The sequence below is a fragment of the Canis aureus genome, chromosome 11, assembly GCF_053574225.1.
Source record: "Canis aureus isolate CA01 chromosome 11, VMU_Caureus_v.1.0, whole genome shotgun sequence".
Lineage (NCBI taxonomy): Eukaryota > Metazoa > Chordata > Mammalia > Carnivora > Canidae > Canis > Canis aureus.
In genome coordinates this window covers 25,294,027-25,315,626 of record NC_135621.1, presented here as the reverse complement: position 1 = coordinate 25,315,626, position 21,600 = coordinate 25,294,027, and the positions used below count along the sequence as shown (strand labels likewise).

Sequence of the window (21,600 nt, the reverse complement as noted above, 5' to 3'; positions counted from 1 at the left end):
AGAGCACAGAAATGTGTATTCATGACAAGAAGATTGTCGAGGTTTTTAATAAAAGCCAAACTAAATTCAAAAAGCATAACTGAAGCCCTGGAGTGTGCTATACTAAGTGCTCAAATACTAGTAAATGTGGTTAAGGAACTACAGCACAGTTTCTATCATTAATGTACAACTTTTTAAGGTATTTTGTATATGTGACCACCCTTCCCCTTCACTTGTGTGCACTGCCCCCCACCTTCTCCCCTTGGGCCCCATCTCCATGGCATGTCCTCCAACTACATTTATACAAACCTTTTAATGTGGCAGTTGCACACATAAGCCCCAGGTCTCAGCCCTGGGGGGCCCTGCACTGGCCTGCCCTACCTGCTTGGCCCAGCCTCACCTCTAGCCAGGCCCTGAACAACCACAGGGGCAGTGCACTGAGACTGCCCTTCCTTGTTACTCCTACCCACCTGCAAGGCCCAGTTTGAGTGTCACCTCCAACGAGGAGCCTCCCCGCCAAAATAACAGCAATGACACCCCCCCCACATCACTGTCCCAGTACAGGTCCTCTATGGTGCCATTATTTGGTTAGAGCCTTATTTTCCCAACTAGACTGTTAGCTCCTGGGGGTACCCTGGTGCCTGTCACAGTGCCTTTAGCTGCTCAGAGACAGTCGCTGAAGGAAGAATGGACCCAGGGAGCGAATTTCTAGGAAACCTCAGTCCTGTGCTATCTGTGCCATTTTTCCTCAGTAGCCCAGGACCTGCCTCCTAACCTGCATTCCCCTTACCCTGCCCTAACTGCTATAGCCCTCCTCTCTTTTTCCCATGAAAATAATTATTCTCCCGTGCAAACTGCCACTCTTCCACATGCCCAAAGACCTGTTTTAGATATACTACACACTCATTTACACACCAGAAAAACTTGTTTGCAAAAAGCTTTGCTGCCAGTTGGTGACCATTTTCTTTTTCTTTTTCTTTCTTTTTTTGTGTGTGTGTGTGACCAATTTCAATGAAGTAACTATACTTAGGCAATCTCTTAAAATTTATTTTGTTTGTTTAGGGCTAATTTTAAAGTATTTTGCAACATAAATCATTCATCAAGCCCCATAATCACTGAGATTTCAATTTAGTTTGTATCAAAAGCCTAGGAAAACCCCTCAAACACAAGCCAGCTTTGAGCAGGAGTGTTGCCCACAGTGACAAAGGTCCACCTGAGAACACACCGCAGGAAAACTGGAACACACTGAGCCAAGGGAAACACAGGTGACCAACCAGCAGCAGCATCAAACAGAAGATTTGGAAAGCATGCTCTACGTGCTCACCACCACAGCTGAGGAGATCTGTGTACCCTGTGAGGGGCTCCAGGGATGTCCCCAGCAGCGGTGGCTAGGAAGGGGACTGATCCAGCCATCTCAGTCTTACTAGCCACATGCCCTAGCAAATCACATTACTGCTCTATGCCTCTGACATCCCACTCATAAAATGGGCATGATGATGAGCACGTTGCAGGCTTCTTAATGAGGATTAGCTTCGGTAATGCAAGGATGTGCCTCTCTCTTACGTGGCAAAAAATAAATATTGGTTCCCTTTCCTGGTTCTAGTGCAAATGAGATGAGATGCAGCAGAATGACCTTGGACTTAGCATAAGACTCCCCTTGTTCATCAAGTAGGTGATCTATTCAGACTCGGACACGCTAAGGGGAGCCTGGGAGTGCAGGCTAAGGACAGACTGGGGCCGCCAGTGGTTCAAAGTGTTCAGTGAAAATGTATATTATGCATTTTGTGTCAAAACGAGAAATGAAGAGGCCTTTTTTATTAAATAGAAGCAGTAATCCAAAGGGAAGGTTTGGGATCCCTGGGTGGCGCAGCGGTTTAGCACCTGCCTTTGGCCCAGGGCACAATCCTGGAGACCCGGGATCGAATCTCACATCGGGCTCCCGGTGCATGGAGCCTGCTTCTCCCTCCGCCTATGTCTCTGCCTCTCTCTATCATAAATAAATTAAAAAAAAAATTAAAAAAAAAAGGGAAGGTTTTACTTTTCATTAAATTAGCATATATCCCTTGGGAATACAATGGTAACTACCCACACGCTGTTTACTTCCCATTCTTTCAATACCTACAGTCACACTATGTTCTGGGTGCTGGGGAATCCAACAGGATATAGAGCAGACTAATATCCCCATCCTTGTGGAGTCATACTCCAGTGTAAGTGGCCGACAGAGAATAAATCAGAGTAGCCGCTATGTGGAGAAACACAGCAGGAAAAGTGACCAGCAGAAGGCGGAAAGGAGGCTGTACTTTTACAGGGAGTGGCTAGAGCTACTGAACAGGTGACATCTGAGACAAAGCTGAAGGCCGTGAGAGCCTCCAGGGGAAAGGCACGTGGCAAAAGGAAGCTCGTGTCTGAAGGCAGGAAGGCCTGCCTGGCACGGCAGGGGAATGGCAAAACAGTCACTGCAGTGCTGCCCCATGAGAGGGGACAGTGACCGCCACCAGGCAGACAATAGCGGAAAGGATGACGCAGGAGTTCTAAAAGAATCCTGAGTGTAAAACAAAATGACCTCACTCTTTCAATTTCTATCCCACCAATGTCAACCCCTGACCCCTGACCCCTCCACCCTGGTTCTCTGGCTCAATGGTCCTTCAAGCACATGCCCAGCAGCAGTTGTGCCCTGCATTTCCTGAGCTCAGCTCTCCCCTCCCCGACCCAGATGTGCCCAAGGGCAGCTGGGGGGTAAGGAGCAGGGACATGGGCCCCAAGCCCTTTCCACTGACCCCATGAAGCCCCAGGAGGCAGGGAAGTCCAGCACTGCCGAGAATCCCACACTAGGGCCAGCTGTACAGACATGAAGCTGGAACACCTTCTCCTCCCTACTCCCACCTCCAGAAGGCTCCCCTGTTCTCACCCAGCAGTCCTTCCCCAGATCACATCATCACCACCCCCTGCCCACACTTTTGCAGAGTAAAACAAAATCATCTTGCTAAACACTAGATTCAAAGTGACAGTGCTAAGAACTGATGCCTTCCGACCCATGCAGAATGTAAATGGTTTTGAAGCATGGCAAGCAGTCAACTTTAGGTAAGCATAGGTAGGGTCTCTTGAAATCCCTCACTCTCGATCTGCACTAGGGGGTTAGTTTCTAAACCATTTCCTGGGCTCACCAAGAAGCAGAAGATATGAATCACAAAAACTCAGCAGTGCATTCCTAAGGCCTAAAAATGAAAACGGAGATGGTTCTGAAGGATCCAGAGAAAGGTGTATCTATTTTATTCTTAAAACTGGCATGAAAAAGAAAGGAAAGCCCCAGAAGCTGAAAATACTTAATAAAGCCTCCACCTTTGGGATATCCAAGGAGGTGTTAAAAGGCTTGACCTTTCCTTTCCGATTATCTTACAGGATGTGAACTCAAATCTTAAAATATGCTGTTCTGTCACAGAGCAGGCTTCAGAAGTGGATAAGGAAGTTTTTCCTCTAGGAAGACCTCGCACTTGTGTGTCAAGGACATCGAGCAGAGGAGGTACAGACATGCCTGGCTCCAACAGGCCACTTGGCAATTCCCCAGGTCCTTTGGGCTCCACCATCTCCCACCAGCCTGGCCGAGTTAAGAGTCAGCACTCCCGTCGCGTGCCAACTGTGAGGCTCACAGAGGTCCTTCTACTCCGTGAGAAATCCATGGGGGCAGAGTCCTGCCCTTTTAGCTACGTATAACCCAGAACAAGTACCCAAGAAATGAGACAGCATGGGGCACCTGGGTGGCACAGTCACTTAAGAGGCCGATTTCTTGGTTTCGGCTCAGGCCAAGATCTCAGGGTCCTGGGATCAAGCCCTAAGTCAGGCTGTATACTCACCACAGAGTCTGTTTCAGATCCTCTCTCTCTCTCTCTCTCTCTCTAAAATAAATAAATCTTAAAAAGAGAGACAGAAAGACAGACCGGATCACAGGTGAAGGGAAGACAAAGGGAGAGAGAACATACCGTCTGAACTAGATCTTGATCAATTAGAGATGATAGACTTCTCTATGTGAGAAACTAGCATTTCAAAACTCTGGACTTGGAGTCCTGTAGTCACTCTTAAAATGACTATGCTTTACCCCTGGTGTCTTTTACATGCTAATTCCTCAAAGAAAACAAGTGGATGGCCACCCCTCCTCCCTGGTCATTGTCAGCTCCTCTGGCTCTTTCGGTTCTAGGTAGAAACAGTCCCAGGTTATGAGAATCGGCAGCAAAGGGAGGCAAGACCCAAAGTCACGTGGTCTCAGTACAGCCCATCAGCCGTTAGTTCACCCAATGTAAGGAGGAGCTGGAGCCAAAAGCACTTAGCCATGCCCCTAAACTCATTTTTCTCATGCGATGGAAACACATCAGCGGACGGGTCTGTGCCTAGGACTGATTTTTTGCAGTCATACTTGTGAGACTTCCCTCTGCTGGCAGGCACCCTGGGAATGTGGAGACTCAGACTGAAAATCTCCCAAAGCTAAATACTGACTTGGTGTTCCACAGTTTTAAAAATAAAAAAGTTAAAAAAAAAAAATAAAAAAAAATAAAATAAAATAAAAATAAAAAAGTTACTTTAAAAAGGACAAAAATGACACATTTGCAAATCTGATATTAATGTGAGAATACAAACAGTGGTTCAAGAACATGTACAGAGTCCCAAGATTTGAAAGAAAAATTATTTGAAGCAGGCCTAGGCAGACTCCAGCCTCTCCCCTCCCCACGATCCCCACAAGGGCCAACACTCAGCAGGGCCAGGACACACTCCCACGGTGCAAACCCTTTGATGAGAAACATAACCACTTTTGTGCTCTGGGCTGGAGTGGGCCTGGATTGTACAGGAGACCAGGGTGCGGGAGCTCCAATTCCAGTGCTCACAGTGGTGGCTTTTACCTGTGCAGCCTCAGCATCTGCTCCCTGCCCTGCCCAGCTCTGGGAGGACTGAGGGACAGTTACCGACCCTCGTACAAACGATGTCACTGTATCTCGCCATCGGTCCCTCTACTCACCCAGTCATTCACTAATAAACAGATCTCGAGACCTACCATGTTACAGGGATGTGAGATCACAATGAACAAGCTAAAGCTCCTGACTTCTTGCAAGTTGGCATTGTAGTGGCATCTGCATCTACCAGGCGTCTGATAAACTGCAGAATATGGGAGTGCTCTACCAGACACGATTACTAGATTTCTCAAGTGGGGCTCTCTCCCCTGGCACATGCACAGTGTACCCTGCAGCAGGGGATCTCCTCCGGGGCAATGAGGCTCTAGGAGGCCAATGCTTGTGATTAGCCCCACACATGCTGCCTGCCTATTACACAGTCATCTATGACACAGTCAAAACCAGCACCAAAAGGCAAGAGCGCTGGCATAAAAACCCAAATTCCTTCTTAACTGCTCGCTAATTCAGAGAGCAGCTTACTGCAAAAACAGATTTTTAGCTTTCTGTGCAATGAAGGAAGAAGACACCCTGCAGAGTAAATCATCAGACTATGAGCTGCTCAAGGGTAAGCCCATCTCTTCTCCCCCTTGAAATTCAGGAGCTGCACAGAAGAGGGTCAACAAGCCTATGCGTGTGCTGAGTGAGCCAGGCTCCTGGAGGTGAGAATACAGGTGACACACAGGCACCCGCAGCCCTGCAGGCACTCTCTGACATCCACTCCTCCTTAAACAGATGTGGGAAGGGAGGAGGACAGAAGCGGAGTCACCAAGGTCAGCGGGTAAGGCAGCAAGTGGTGCCACCAGAACGTTAGCCTTGCTCTGAACACAGGGAGACTAGCAGGCCCTGGAGATGGAGCACCTGCCAGGCCCTGGTCTTCTCTGCTCCCAGTCCCTCCCCTTCATGCCAGCATCCTCTGCCTCTGCCTCCTCCTCCTGTACCTTGGTGCTTTGTTTTTTAATCCTGGAAGTCACAACTTAGGAGGGTCAACAAAGTTTTTATCTCAGGAACACACAAAGGAATAATATCATTTGGCCTAAAGAGGCTGTGGGAGGGCCAATGGTTTAAGAAGTTGGAATTTTGCTATTTTTTAACAGGAAAATTTTCCTATTTTAAATCGAGAGACAATTTGCCCATTTAGAGTACACAGTGATTTTTTTCATGTGTTCAGAGCTGTGCAACCATCACCAAAGTCAGTTTTAAAACATTTCATCACCCCAAAAAGAAACTCTATACCCTCTGGCAGTCACCCCATCCCTGCACCTCCAGCCCCAGGCAACCACTCACCTACTTACTGTCTCTCTGGATTTGCCTATTCTCGACATTTCCCATCAGTGGAATCCTGCAGCATGTGATCTCTTATGACCGCCTCTTTCACTCAGCACAATGCTTTCGAGGTCCATCCATGCCATAGCACATACCAGTACTTTGTTCCTTTTTATCACGAAATACTGCGCCATCCAAGCTGATGGACATTTGGGTTGTTTCCACTTTGGGGCTATTATAAATGCTGCTGTGAGCATTTATGCAAAACTCTTGTGTTTGGACATATGTCTTCACTTCTTTCAGGTAGTATCTAGGAGTCGAACTTGCAGGGTCATATCGCAACTCTCCAGCTTCATGAGGAACTGTTTTCAAAAGTTATTTCCAACAGCCAGCCAGACTGTTCCACGAGGCAGCTGTGCCATTTTATACCCCCACTACCCCTCAGCTGTGGCTAGGGTCAGATGTCTCCACATCCTCACCAGCACTAGTCAGTGGCTGCCTTTATTATTACAGACATCCTAATGGGGGTTAAGTAACATCCCAATGCGGTTTCAATCGGCATTTCCCTAATGACTAATGTGCTTTTTTGACTATTTGTATACCAACTCTGGAGAAGTGTCTATTCAGATCCTTTGCCCTTAATTGGGTTATTTGTCCTTTCATTGCTGGGTTTTAATCCAGTTCTTTACATATCTGTTCTGTCTACCAGATACAGGATTTGAAAACATTTTCTGCCATTCTGTGAGCTGTCTTTTCACTCTCTTGGTATCTTTGAAGCACACAAGTTTTTAATTTTGATAAAGTCCAATTTATCTATTTTTTTCCCTTGTGTTTTGGTGTCATATCTCAGAAACCACTGCCCAATCCAAGGGGAAGAAGATTTGTGCCTGCTTTCTTCTAAAAGTTTCATAGATTTAGCTCTTCCATTGAGGTCTCTGATTTATTTAGAACTAAATTTTGTATTTGGTATGAGGTAAGGGTCCAAATTCATTCTTTTACACGTAGATATCAAGTTGTCCCGGCACTATCTGTCGAAAGACTGTTCTTTCCCCCATTCAATTGGCTTGCTGGCCTCATCCAAAATCAAGTGACCATATGAATGTAAGAGTTGAACTCTGTTCTCTCAATTCTCTCCCACTGATCTATATGTCTACCCTATATGCCAATACCACACTGTCTTATATATTATAGATTTGTAGAAATTTTTGAAATGAGGAAGTATGAATATTTCAATTTTGTTCTACTTTTTCAAAATTATTTGGACTATTCTGGATACCTTATATTTCCATAAGAATTTCAGAATCAGCATGTCAATTTCTACCAAAAAGGGGGAAGAGGTGGCAATTGAGATTTTTGATAGGAATCACATCAAAACTGTAAATCAACTTGGGGAGTAGTGCCATTTTAACAACATCAAGTCTTTCAGTCCCTGGATGTGGGATATCTTTCCATTATTTAGGTCACATTTAATTTCTCTCTACAATACTTTGCAGTTTCCAGTATATGAGTCTTGTAATTCTTTGGATTATCCATTGCTAATGTATAGCAATACCATTATTTTTATAAATTGATCTTATATCCTGCAACTGTGTTGAACACAGATATTAGTTCTACTAGTTTTTTAGTGAATTCCTTAGGGTTTTCTATACACAAGAACATGACATCTGCAAACAGAGATAGCTTTATTTTTTTCTTTACAATTTATATGTCTTTTATTTCTTTTTCTTGCTCCATTTCCCTAGGTAGAGCCTCCAGGGTAATGTGAACAGAGGTGATGAGAGTAGACATCCTTGTCCTTTCAGTCTTTTCTTTCCAAACCTAATGAGTTCTCATTCATGCCCTTTATCAGGCCAATGAAGCTCCCCTCTATTCCTACTCTGTTCAGTGTTTTTTTGTTTTTTTTTTAAATCATGAGGAGGTTTTGCACTGTTGTGCTCAGATTTCTTTCATGTTACAGAATAAGTATCACCAAGGACCAAAGTTAACTTAGTTAAAACCACCTGACATTATATATATTTGGAGGAGGTGAAGTGTCATTTGGAGGCAAAATGTCTATTTTAAGCAACTCAAAGAATTAGCTTATTCTCTGGCTTTAAGAAGATGATAAACTTGTAGGGGCGCGTCGCTGGCTCATTAGGTATAGTGTGCAACTCTTAATGTCCGGGTCATGAGTTCAAGCCCCATGTTGGGCACGGTGCCAAGAAAGAGAAAATAAATTTGTGATATTAAAGAAATAAAAGAAAAAAAAAGATGGATGTGCCCAAGACTTATGCAATTACTTAAACCTCTGCACGATAAAATGTAAGGTAAAAAGCAAAGAAAAATGGATTCAACACAACTGATAAAAATCTTATTACTGAGAATATATTAAGGACTCCTATGAAGACCAAGGATCCTAACCCCACACACAAGGAAGTTGTCAGAAATGTGCACAAAGGAAAAAAGACTGCTGGGACACAGACAGGAATGCTCACAGAAGTTCCATCTGCTAAGCCAGGCCACATACCTAGTGAAAAGCCTATTCAAAGTACCCAGCCCTCTCTTTCCTGGCTGTCATCCACTGGGAAGGATCACACTGCAGCTATAGGAATGGGGAAATCTCCTGAATCGTCCTGGTCCCAACGTGACTGTGCAAAATGGCACCCCCAACACCCCACAAGGGATATGCAGAGAGAGAATAAGACATTTTTATTATGTAAGTCTGAGATTTGGGTTTCGCTTGTTACTGCAGCATAACTTAGCCAAATCTGGCACAACAAATTACTGTGTAGGGGGAAAAAAGCACAACTTTTAAAAAAAACAGAAATAACTTATAAAAATAAGAAAACAGGACAATGCCAGTTTGGGTGGGGTATAGGAAAATAGAATGTACTCTAACATGGCTGATAGGCTTCATGGAAAAATCTGGAAATACAGAACAAGGGAGTTATCAACCTTTGGCCCAGCGGTCCCACTCTGGGGAATATGCCCCAAGCAAATAAACTCAAAGAAAAAAATAGCTTGAACAAAATGTTCATCCCAGTGATATTTATAACAGCAGACTAGAGACAAGTCAATGCTCACAAACTGAGAAAACAATGGTGAATGGACAGAGTGGATACCACATAGCCATTTTAAAGGGCAAGCAGGTAAATCATTTTATGTTTGAAACTGGGTATAAGGGAAAAAACTGAGCAGAGACATTTATTACATATAAACCTTAAAGCCAAGAATTCTGTGTTTTAATCTTTGTAACCCCACTGCTTAGCATGAAGTAGACGTTCAAATATTTGCAAAGTGACTAAATGTCTAAACCAACAAATAATCAAGTCAGGGGTGACAGGGATGAGACCACGTGGTGATGGAGCTGAGTGCCTTGTTTCTGTGAAACAACTTTAGCATGTGCACTTTTTAAGAGATATGTATTTGTGCTGGGGAAAGAGAAATATTGTTCCTTCACATAACAAACCTGGATCCACGTTTCAAGGGGAGGGATCATGACTTTACACAAAGAAAAACTCACTAAAATTCAAGCTCTCCAATACCAGGAAGGAATCCTCAGGAAGTGTCGTCGCTTAAGTTCAAGGAGAGGCTGGCGGGCCACCGGTCAGCGACACTTAGAGGGAGAGGCAGATCGGGCGGGCCCTTGGGAGGTGTTTAACAGCCTCATTTGTTTTGTAGGTGCCAAAGTGCCTAGCAGAGTAGTGGGCACACAATAAAGTTTTCATCATTCAGATGCCCAGACACTTTCTCAATGTTTACTCCCCAGTGTTTACTTTCAATTGACTCCTACTTGTAACCATAGAACCTCCCTCCATAACTGTAAAAACCATGCTTCTTCCTTTGGACTAGGATTCATGTTAATGGGAAAACTCAACAGAAATTCAGGGGGCAGTAATACCTAGTCGTCTTTCATCTTTCAAATCCTCCCCATTTCCACACCTCCTCTTTCCTCTGTCCTGGGCTGGCCGGCGCCCTGTCTTCAACCCTCTTACCCTCACGGCACCACGGGAACCAGAGACGTCACCTGCCCGGTGGTAACACCACCCTCAACCCATCACCCTGCCTCCAGCCCTGAGCAGCCTGGAAGTCACACCTCCTCAGGGTGGGGGGCGGGGGTCCTCGTCACTGCCTCCTCCAGGCAGCTCTCCCCAGCTCTCTCCACAGGCTCCTGCAGACCTTCTCCCTGGCTGCCTCCCTTCCCTCTCGCAGAACACTGGCAGGTGGTCGGTCAGAAGGCCCGACGCTTCTTGCTACCCCTCAGAGGCATCTGCGCCCACTGGCTGGCCCCGCCACCCCCACCCCCACCCCGTCTAAGGCTGGGCCCTCATCCTGCCTCCTCCTCCTGCCGCTGGACCTCACTCCCCCATTCACCCCTCACAGCCAAGCTTCCTACCAGAGCTGACCATACATCTCCTGCAGCTTCTTCTCCCATCTCTGACGGGACTAATCAGACTAGAGAGCAAAGGCCATTCCCGTGTCAGGCTGCAGATTCAGGTCTTCTTGGTATCCTTACCCTCTCCTCCCTACCCCCGTGTTCTCCTTCTACAATCACACCCCCAGTGTTCACAACACTGCCCCTCCTGCTTTTTCTTCCTTTCTTCTGCCCGGGCCTTAGATGTTGCCATTCCCCAGGGTTCTGACTCAGGCCCTACTCTCTAGCAGCACATGTTACCTAAGAAGCTCTTCTATTCCCACATATCGTATCATGTCCCCTGATCTGAGTCTCTGGCCCAAAAGTCCAGACTCATGTATTCAACTGCCTTCCAGACACCTCTGCTGAGCCATTTCACACAGTCTTTGCAAACAATTTCCTACCCTCCCTGAGCCCACTCCAGCCCTAGGGTTTCCCACATTAGGAAATGGTCCCAACACTCATCCAACTGCTCAAGGTGGAAACTCCTTTTCTTCCCAAACCCAACTCCCTACTGACCCTACCACATGAAATCAGTTTCCAAGAGCTGACAACACTAGTCCCTCCTGAATCCTCTTGCTTCACCCATTCCCACAACAGTGGCTATCTTTGGTAAGGCCATCACCCGCTTTTGCCTAGACCACTAACAGCCTACAAGTCTAGTGCCCCTTCCTTTCATCCTCCATGATGCTGCCGCAGCTGCTAACATGCCTTTTGGAAGATTAGGTTATGCTGCAACTTGGAATCCCCTCCAAGACGAGTTAGCGTGGCCAGCAGGGCCTCCCAGCTTCAACAACCAGCCCCCTCCAGCCTCACCATTTCCACTGCGTTCGAGTCACGCTATGCTCACTTGGCCACAGCTGACAACCTGCGGTGCCAGTTTAAATGTTTGGACCGAGTGGGACACATAAGTAATGTATATAACATAATCCAGGGCAGGGCAGCCAAAAGTACAAGTTCCCCAAGTCCACAGCAGTCCAAGGATGAAGAATGGACAAAGATAATAAAGTCTAAGGACTTGCCGGGGCAGGTCTGACACCCTGTGCCAGAATTCAGCACACATCTCAGGTCCCTCCTGGCTCCTGACATGGTGACGGGAGTAACACATTGTATCTACCACACTCTGGGCCATTCCACACGTGGCCCCTCATACATCAAGTCTACAGGAGGCCTCATTGCACACACAGTCAAACACAGGCTGAGCCACTGAATCACTTGCCCCAGGTAGCATCCCATGACTGGGGAGGGAGCTCTAGTCATCTGTGGATCTGTCCCACTCAGACCCTCCTGACACTTGTCCCTCCTCCACAACATGGAGGTGGTGAGCTAGATGATAAAGGTCTTCGCAGTTCTGATTTTTCTACCACCATAAATGTGGAAGAGGGTGATGATCCGAGGTCACCAAAATCTCAAGACAGTATCTGTTACCCAGGATTAAACACGTTCAACAGATGTGGCTTCTGCCTCACGAGGGTAAGCATTCTAGACCGACTGCCCAGGCAGTCACATTCAACAAAGACTCATTTTAAGGGACTAAAGAACAAGCGCTCATTGATTTGCCACCATGTCAACCCAGCAAAGAGCCCCAGACACACCACAACACATAAAACTGCCTGCCAAAAACCAAAGCGGTGTTATTACAACATAACCAGAGAACGCCTTCACACAAGTGGGATTTTACACACACGCACACAAACCCTCCTGGAAGCCTGCGGCTCGTCTCACATCCCACTGGTGGTCAGAGCTGGAGAGCACACAAGGACACATCAACTCATCACCGCCACCAGTTCCCCCAATGACTTCAGGGTGTCCTTACATCCTAAGGGTACCACCTAACAGGTGACAGATGGCCACAGGTATAGAAGAAGATGTGTGCGATGAAGTTCCAGGGAACCGGGCTGTCGATTTGGGTACCCTCATTTCATCCTTACCCAAGACTCTCTGAGACTGAGAGTGCAGCCCCACTCTCCCTGCACTAATCTTTGAGGAGCCACATCAAACACTCCCCGAAAATTCCTTCTCTCAGTCAGAAGCACTTGCCCAGTGGGATACTTCTTCCTTGAGCTGCAAGTTTTACAACTCAAGAGACCTACTTAAATCCTAAAAAGGAAAAGTAACGTAGTCCCAGATGAGCCAGAAAGAGTCTTCCGGCGAAAGCAGAAGGAAAAAATACAGAATGGGTCAGGAGGTTGTCCTTTGTTCAGGCAAGAAAATGGGGGCATTCACCAAGGACAGACATGATAGGAAAAGAGAGGAAGAGGAGTGCACTGCCCGCCGGGAGCAGGAGGTTACAGGCCGCCTCCGAGGTCTGCTGAAGCAGGTTCCCAAGATTCAACAAAGGGCATTATTAACAACACGCATGAGTCACAGTGGCCTCAGGTCAACCACTTGGCTTCTTTCAGCCCCTCCACTTTGAGGCAGCCCCTTCTACAAGTGGGACTTCCTGTCATACAAAGGGCCTCTGTGGGCAGTTCCCCGCTGCCTCTTTTCCTGTGTAGAGCGGCGGCCCCATGTCGGACCGAGCACACCATCTGCTCTCGAGAGGGGCCGCAGCCCACCTGCAAACTGAGGACAGCAGGTGAGAAGCACGCAGCATACCCGGATGCGCACATCTAGAAGGCCTCTGAAACCTGCGTCTAGAATTCTTCACGAGGCGCTCTGGCACGACCCCTTAATGGCCCAGCCACCCCTGGCAAAATACTTAAGAGGTCTGTGATTGATACTGTTGCTCTGTAACATGGAATCCAATCTGTCTTCAAGGCTGTGAGGATCAAATGGCCTTTGTCTGTGTCCTGGCACAGTGCCAGCACGGGGGTCTTGGATGACAGCGGGCCGCCACAGTGAGGGCGACTGGGGGCCAGTCTCAGCCAAAGACATCAGACGCGACACGGAGGCATCCTCCTGCTCACAGGCTTGATGGACACTTAACCTCCACCAGAGCGCCAAGTGCCAGGAGAAACCTCCACCAAGCGCCAAGTGCTGCACAAAACTCTGTGGGACCACCCAGAAGGGGCCACCCAGGGGCACGGGGCTGACAGCCCAAGTGGGGATTCACCAGCTGGAGAGTAGGCAAGGGCGCTCCAGGCAGAGGAGATACAGACTGTGGCCCAGGAGCACACAGGCTCTGCGGCCAAGCCCTGGGACAGGGCTATGGCTTTGAAGAAGAGAAAGATCATTGCCAAAGAATGGCAGGGTGCCAAAGGTCACGCTATCCAGGTCCCAAGCCTGAGTCACTCATGACACTCCAAGAAGTGACGTCTGCCCCGCGCTGCTGCTCTCCGTGCAATGAAAAGTAGCTCCTTCCTCCTGGTGCGAGCGCAGGTGGGAGATCACTGATGAGACCTCACGCTCATCAGAGCCGCCAGGAAACAAACTGCTCAAGTACTTCTCAAGCAGTGCTGTGAATATGTGCCTTTGAAGTTTAAAAAAAATAAAAAAGGTCATTCAAAACACAAAAGGATTTGGTTTGTAACTATTACGCACTCAACTATGGTGCCACTTTGTCAACACAATCTTCCGTTTCATTCAAAGGTACAAGGCCCCAAGCCAAAGCATTCTGCTCCAGAGAAAGATTCAGGGCCAGGTTGGACCTGGTGTGACAAACTGACAGGATTGTGAGGAGCAACTGATTATATGCTTTGGAGCTGGGGGAAGTAAAATCAAAGGGAAGCTTCCAAAAGGACTTTCTAAGATTTGATTTTATTTTTTAGATTTATTTATTCATAAGAGACACAGAGAGAGAGGCAGAGACACAGGCAGAGGGAGAAGCAGGCTCCATGTGAGGAGCCTGATGACGGACTTGATTCTAGGATCCCGGGATCCGAACCTGAGCCAAAAGCAGATACTCAACCACTGAGCCACCCCGGTGCTCCATCCAAAAGGATTTTCAAAGAGCCTATCCTTAAAAAAATATTTGTCAGTTTGGCTAGCTCAAGAAATAGCCTGTGTACCAAATTTTTAAACATTTTCAATAAAATATGTAATTTATTCTGATAAACTCAGCAAAATTAGATTAAATCAAATAGATTTGTATAATTTTTTTGTATAAAACTTATCCCTTTTACTTTTTTTTTTTTTTTTTTTTTACTTTTTCCTTTTCTTTTTTTAAACATTGACTTTCTGAATGCCAGAAACCTTGCTAAGAGCTGGCAGAAGGGAGCAAAGTGAAGTTCGTAATAAGACCCAGCCCTGCAGCCCAGGAGTTCACAATACAGCCAAAAAGAGAATACAAGCTCACACTTGCTTAGGGGACAGGGAGGACAGAGGGTAGAGGACAGTGGAGAGGCAAGCAGGAGGGGGGTTTAGAAGGGGGACGCCTGCAGCCTGAAGCCAGGTGAGAGGATGAGGTGCTCCAACCACAGCCCAGGCTCAGGAGCTGCTCCGAGAGGCTGGATGCAGACTAGAGACAGCACCAGATGCCCACCAGGGCACAGGTCGTGCTTTGCTGCAGCACCTGAGGTCTAAATCACTGACCACTTTAGCTTATTTAAAAATACAGATTTAAGAATGGGTGATTATGCAGAAGAACAGTCCAGGAGGCTATGTACCAAAATGTGAACTGCTTCATTCAGCAAAGTGTAATGAGGGGTTCTGACATGCCAGGCACAGGGCACATGGGGCACAGGGGCAAACGGGGTGAGAAAGTCATCACGGACGTTCTAGGGCCTGGAGGACTTGCAAACAGACCAGGACAGAAATGTCACAGCTGGCGGTGCTGAGGGCTGGGCTAGGCCATAAAGCCAGTAGGGACAGAGTGTTGGGGGCTAGCACAGACAGGATGGTGGTCAGTGAAGGGTCTTCCCTCAGGGGGAGACACTTGAGCAAATATTCAAGTAAATGGGAACTTTATTCACCCTCTCTAGATGGCAATATGTGAGTTTGGGGGTTTTCTTTTTTGCATATATGTATTTAATTTTTTGGTCCTAAGAATACTGGTTAGGTCCCTTGAAAATTCAAAAGGAAAACAAGGCAGTGCCCTAGGCCCCTTCTGTAACATCCATAAGCACGAAATCCAAGATTTCTGGTAAAGGAATCCATGTCCTTTATCTTCGTGTCCGTGTGTATCACTTATAGTCACTCAGTACAGGTGCCCATACACCTTCCAACCCCGTCCAGCAGCACCTTCACCATTATAAAGCCCAAAGGGCCCAGGCCTCCGCACTCTTCCCTCTTCTCTGCACACCAGTTACTGGATGGTCTTGTGACTCTCTGCCCAAAACTCAGCACTGGCTCCTCCATCCTCCAGACAGGATCCTATCCAGTATTTCTTTTTCAGTAAAGAGCTCCATCACCCACACAGCTGCTTAGGACAAATGCCCCCATGCCACCCCTGATGCCTCTCCTTCCCTCACACGCTACATCAGCTCCACCTTGAAACAAAGCTAGAGTGTAGCCACCTCACATCATCTCTGCTTTAGCTACCCTGGGTCAAGCCACCAAACTTGCCAATAGTTTTATCTTTCAGTATGCTGAAAAACACTAATTACTAATCTACACTCCTCACTCTGACCTACAAGGTCCCATGTGATCTGGCCCCAGCTCCTAGCTTCAGTGTTGGCTCATTCCAACCCTTAGCCCTGGCTCCTCCAGCTACAGTGACCTTCCCGTGGGCCTCTAAATGCACCAGGTTTAGGCCTACTTTCACACCTGCTTCCTCTCTGCCAGGAACACCCCTCCTCCAGGGTCTGCAGACTTTGCTCCCTCACATCATCATCACATACCACCTTCTTTAAAAAGCTTAACCTGTCCCCATTTCTCTGACACATCAGCCCCCAAAAGATGTTTTATTTTTTAAATAATACTCAGCTTCCCATGACAAATTATGTATTTATATACTGTCTCTCACCACCCACAAGAACAGAAGCTCCTGAAGAACAAGAACTGTGTTGAGTTCATCCCTGCATCCTTAGCAGTGATGCACAATAGGAGCAAAATAAACACGTCTGGAATGAATGAGTCATGGAATGTGCTAGGCTCTGACACAAACATACACTATGACAGAACAGACTTCTGTTTCCAGCAGCTAGGTAAACCAGGTATCTTAATGTGTCTCCCACTGAAAAATTTTAAAAGCTGAATAAAATATAATTACATCACTCTATTATACTCTAAATTATCATAAAGGAATCTAAAGACAACAAAAAGGTAAATTTAAAGAAGGAATATAAGTAGATAAGTCAGCTTTTTCTCTCAGGTAACAAGGAGAGACAAAGAAAGAAAATATAAAAGATTAAAGACTTGGGAAAAACAGTGAAGCCTAACTTACATCTAAGAAACTTCCAGAAGGAGGTAACATTAAGGATGGGTAAGAAGCAATCTTTAAAGACCATTTTCAGCATGCTGAAAGACACAAAACCACAGATCAAAGAAGCCCAATGAATTCAAGCAAGATTTTAGAAAGAAAGCAAGAGCCAGGGATCCCTGGGTGGCGCAGTAGTTTGGCACCTGCCTTTGGCCCAGGGCGTGATCCTGGAGACCCGGGATCGAATCCCACATCGGGCTCCCGGTGCATGGAGCCTGCTTCTCCCTCTGCCTGTGTCTCTGCGCCTCTCTCTGTGACTATCATAAATAAATAAAAATTAAAAAAAAAAAAGCAAGAGCATGCCAAGATAAATTAAAGTAAAACTTTAGAACCTCAAAGGCACAGGAAAGGTCATAAGAGCAGCCAAAGAGAAAAGACCAAAAAGAATGATAACTGGACCAAGAGCAACAATGAACACCAGAAGACACTGCAGTGATATATTCTACATGCTGAGCAACAATATTTGCCATCTCAGAATTCCATACTCAGCAAAACTAGTTTTTAATAAGAACTTGAGATTTTCAAACAGATAAAATAGATACCACCACCACCACCCTCCAAAGACATCACAGGGAAAAAATTCTAAAGGATCTATTTCAGGCAAAAAGAAATGATCTCAGAGGGAAAGTTTGAAGCACAAGAAAAAATGGTAAGCAAATATAAGGGTAAATACAATGACATATAAACATTGATTATATGAAACACAGTATCTAATTTTTAGGATTTTAAAATTCAAAAAAGAAATCCAGGATAAGTTGGGAGGGGTGTGGAATTAAAATGTTTTAAATCCTTCAGAGAGGAGACAGAAAAGACATTTGGGGCATAACCACTAAAGGGCTAGACAGAGAATTTAACTTCTAGACTAAAAAAGAGAGAGAGAAAATAAATGCAATGGAGGCGGGGGGCATGATGGATCTCAAGCAAAACCAAAGACCAACAAAACAACTCACCAGAACTGTAGCAAATAGCACAGGAACAAGAAAAGGCTGCTTCTTACCACCTTTTCTATTCAAACTGTACTGCAGGTACTGGCCAATGCAAGAAGAAAAATCAGTAAAAGGTACAAGAATTAGAAAAGAAACAAAATATCATTATTTGTAGATAATGCGGCTTTCACATGGCCGACAGGTACCAGGATGACTCTAGAGTGATGGCTCAGCTACAACGCAATAGCCATCAGAGCACAGGCAGGAGCTCTAAGCATTTGGTTTCATTTAACACAAGGAAAATACCAGACTTATTTTACAGATGAAGAAACTGAAACTCAGAGAATATGAGTTAAATATCTTTCCCAAAGCTACCTGGCAAGTAAAGGGTTGGTTTTGAAATTAAATCTATGTGTCCCCACAGCCTAACCAGCACGCCTGCCACAGAGAGAGACAAACCACGACACCAAAGGATAAGCACCTGTCGGTACTCTCTAAGAGACAAGTACCACCATGTGATTACAAGTAAGCTGGAGTACAAAGAGAAAAATGAGACCAACCTGAAGAAAGCCAGGGAGAGAGCCGGGCGCTAAATCTGCAGCCTGCACAGGAATGCCCAGGCAGGGAATGATATTCTGGAGAGAGAAAGTGTAGCAGGCACTAAGGTAAAAACGTATGAAAGGATCAAGAAGGGGGGGGGGTGTGCAGGAGAGAGAAGAGCTAGATACCAGGAGGTAAAACAGGTGCCAGCAGGCAAAACCCCTTGAGGGCCACACCAGGGGTTTGGGCTCCTGGGGAAGGTCATGGGGAGGGACCTGGTCACAGTCCAGGAGGGAAAGCTCCCTCCAATGGAGAGTGAAGAACACACCATCAGGCCTCTAGACCTGGGCTGTCCAACAGACCAGCCACCAGCTACAAAATACTTGAACGGCAGCTAGTACAACTGAGGAACTGTCTTTTTAATCTGACTTTTCATTCATTTTAATATAAATAGCTACATGTGCTCAGTGGCTGCTATACTGGCCAGGGCAGCTCTAGAGGATAGAGAGAAAGAGAAATGGTTCAGAGACCAGGACAGAGGAGCAATGTTCAGGAAGAACAGAGGACACAGCAAGTGATTATGCCAGGAATGGAGGTGCAGAGGAGGAAAAGGGATTAAAAATTCCTCATTCTGGAGGCAAGGTATAGGAACTGCCACAAAGAGAAACAGTTCAGAAGAAAGAACCGGTTTAGGATGGAAAAGAACTGGTTTGGGCCTGCTAAGTCAGAGGAACCTGAAGCACATCGACTTGTGTGCTGCAGTCTGGCCATGTCAGACTCCCAGGTTCGGCACAGTCTCTCCCTCTCCCTGCCTCTGCACACACTGTGTCCTCTGCCTCCCTCATCTGCCCAACAGGCCCCTCTCTCTGAAACCCACTACCAAACTGTGATATTTTCCCCAACCTTCTCCATTCTCCACAGCAGAATAAGGTCCCTCCAGCTCTATGAGAAGACTCGTCACCCTGGCACTTAGAAGTCTCTACCCCACTGGACTATGAGCTCTTCAGGGGTAAGAACGGAGTCTCGACCATCATGGACCCCAGGGCTGGCACAAGACCTGAGGTACACTCAGTGGACAAGAGACTCTGCCAAGTGGGCAAACTGAATGTATGAACATAAGCAGGTGTAAGTGAGCACATCACCCAATCCAGCCACCCAGCATCCTGGTGAACTGTCCCTCCAGGAGGTGACCTAATGAATGGTTGGAAAGAAGCACAGAGCTTGCTCAGGTGCCTGCACATCTGTCAGTGCGAGCAGTCAGGTGCCAGGATGATCACAGCCTACATATGAGCCTTGCTGTGAGTTTTCGCCATTAGGACAACATCTACTATCCTAAACTCACACTCGTCAACCTTAGCAGTCTACTGGATGAGCCCAAGAATAAATATAATGTCTTGGCATTGAACAAGAAATATGCAAAGCCTTCTCCGCGAGTGGCTCTGATCCTTCTCTGCATGGCCTTGGGGCCTTGTCGTATAACGTTCTTCCACACAGCACAGGCCAGATCTAGAGGAACCTGCGCTGAACACACTCACAGGTGGGAAATTAACAAAACATTTCTGCTCTCCAGGTCAACAAGTATTTGGTCATCAGACCACTGTGCCCTGTGCTATTTTTTCTTTATGCGTCAGATCATAGTGGAAAAGAACCATACAGAGGTCACTTTGCTGTCCACACACTGCCTTGTACTTCATTTATCTCACTATACTAGCCCTACCGATACTGAAAACAAAGACAGAATTCCAAACTGGGAAGTTCAATGTTTTAGCCTGTAACCACATCAACATCTTGTCAAGTAAGCAAAATCATTCTCCCCTGATCCCCCTTAACAACTGTTCCACTGCAGAACAACCCCGATGGGAAACAAGACTGAATATGAAATTCAGCACAGGCTTCATGTGGAAGGAGAGGAGAGGGGAGAGGGGAGAGGGGGAGGGGGGGAAGGGGGAAGGAGAGGAGAGGATTATTGTTATCCCTTAATACTCTGATGGCCATTGGCACACATTTTAAATTCAGAATACTTCCTGTTAGATTCTTTAAGTTAACCAAAAATAGAACAATATGCTTCATTAGTCCACGTAAAGATTCATTTCTTATGATTCAGTAACGACAGAGTCTAAGGAGTCTCTCTCTCTCTCTCTCTCTCTCTCTCTCTCTCTCACACACACACACACACACACACACACACACACACACGTGTGCACTCACTCTCCTCTCCCTCGCTCTAGGATCTAGGATCTAGCCAGCATACTGGCAAAAGTTTTCTCAAGGCCTTAAGAGAAGATTCTAAGGCCACGGCTAGAAGCTGTCCTGGAGAGAAGCCCCGAAGAGAGATGGAAATGAGGAAGGCCTGGATGACACCAACAGCATGAACTCTGAGAGGCTTCAGGGCCAAAAGCACCCCAGGAGCTGCCCTAACCCTCCTCAGTCTACAGTAAAGCCAGTACCATATCCCCTTCACATCTTTAGATTCACAGGCACACCAGAATCCAAACTAATGTAGGCAGAAGCAAGCGGCAAGGAGGAATATCAAGCATTACTTACTGACTGGGGCAATCATATACTAATTATATACCTATGTATACAGATATTTACATGCATAATTACACATATACGTACATATACATTAAGAAGGTCAATTATATATTAAGAAAAGGAAGCCAGTTAAACTATTCTATGCTTAATATGTACTGAAAATATAACAGTAAAGATAAAATGCTAGTTGGGAAACAAAGATAACTAAATTATGGGAGAAGTGAACCAAGTTGCTCCCTATTTGCCCTTTCTTTGGCCTTCAGATGTGGTCATCTGGCTCTTCAACCGAAAACAGCAGCTTCTTCAAGGCTAATGACAAAACTGCCTGCCAGAGCTGCAGGAGGGAAGACACAGTGCCACCCTATTGCATAGAAACACTGATCACATATGCTACTTCGTTCTTAAGTTTTATAAATTAAAATAAGGGGGTGCCTGGTTGGTTCAGCGGGTTAAGCGTCTGCCTTCAGCTCAGGTTATGATTCCGGAGTCCTGGGATTGAGTCTCCCTGAGCAGGGAGCCTGCTTCTCCCCTTCTGCCTTTCCCCTTCCACTCGTGTTCTCTCACTCTGCTCTCTCTCAAATAAATAAAAATAAATTTTAAATATATATATAAAGTAAAATAGGTATAAAGTTGTTGAGCACAATTTCAAATACAATGAAAGTGTTTATGAAAATATCTGTTTTCCTGTAGTGTACTTCTTTCTGAAATTCTTGAAGGCATATATTC

General features: G+C 46.1%; 1 protein-coding gene and 1 long non-coding RNA gene across 5 annotated transcripts in view; one reads left to right on the top strand and one right to left on the bottom strand.

The window, feature by feature from the left end:
- Positions 1–21,600, bottom strand: part of PACSIN2 (protein kinase C and casein kinase substrate in neurons 2) — a 136,824-nt gene that overhangs the window by 61,670 nt on the left and 53,554 nt on the right. The window lies entirely within an intron of this gene.
- LOC144323591 (uncharacterized) lies at positions 14,906–19,751 on the top strand. The gene is made up of 3 exons (XR_013388994.1): positions 14,906–17,522; positions 18,224–18,464; positions 19,261–19,751. It is a non-coding gene; the product is annotated as an uncharacterized LOC144323591 (long non-coding RNA).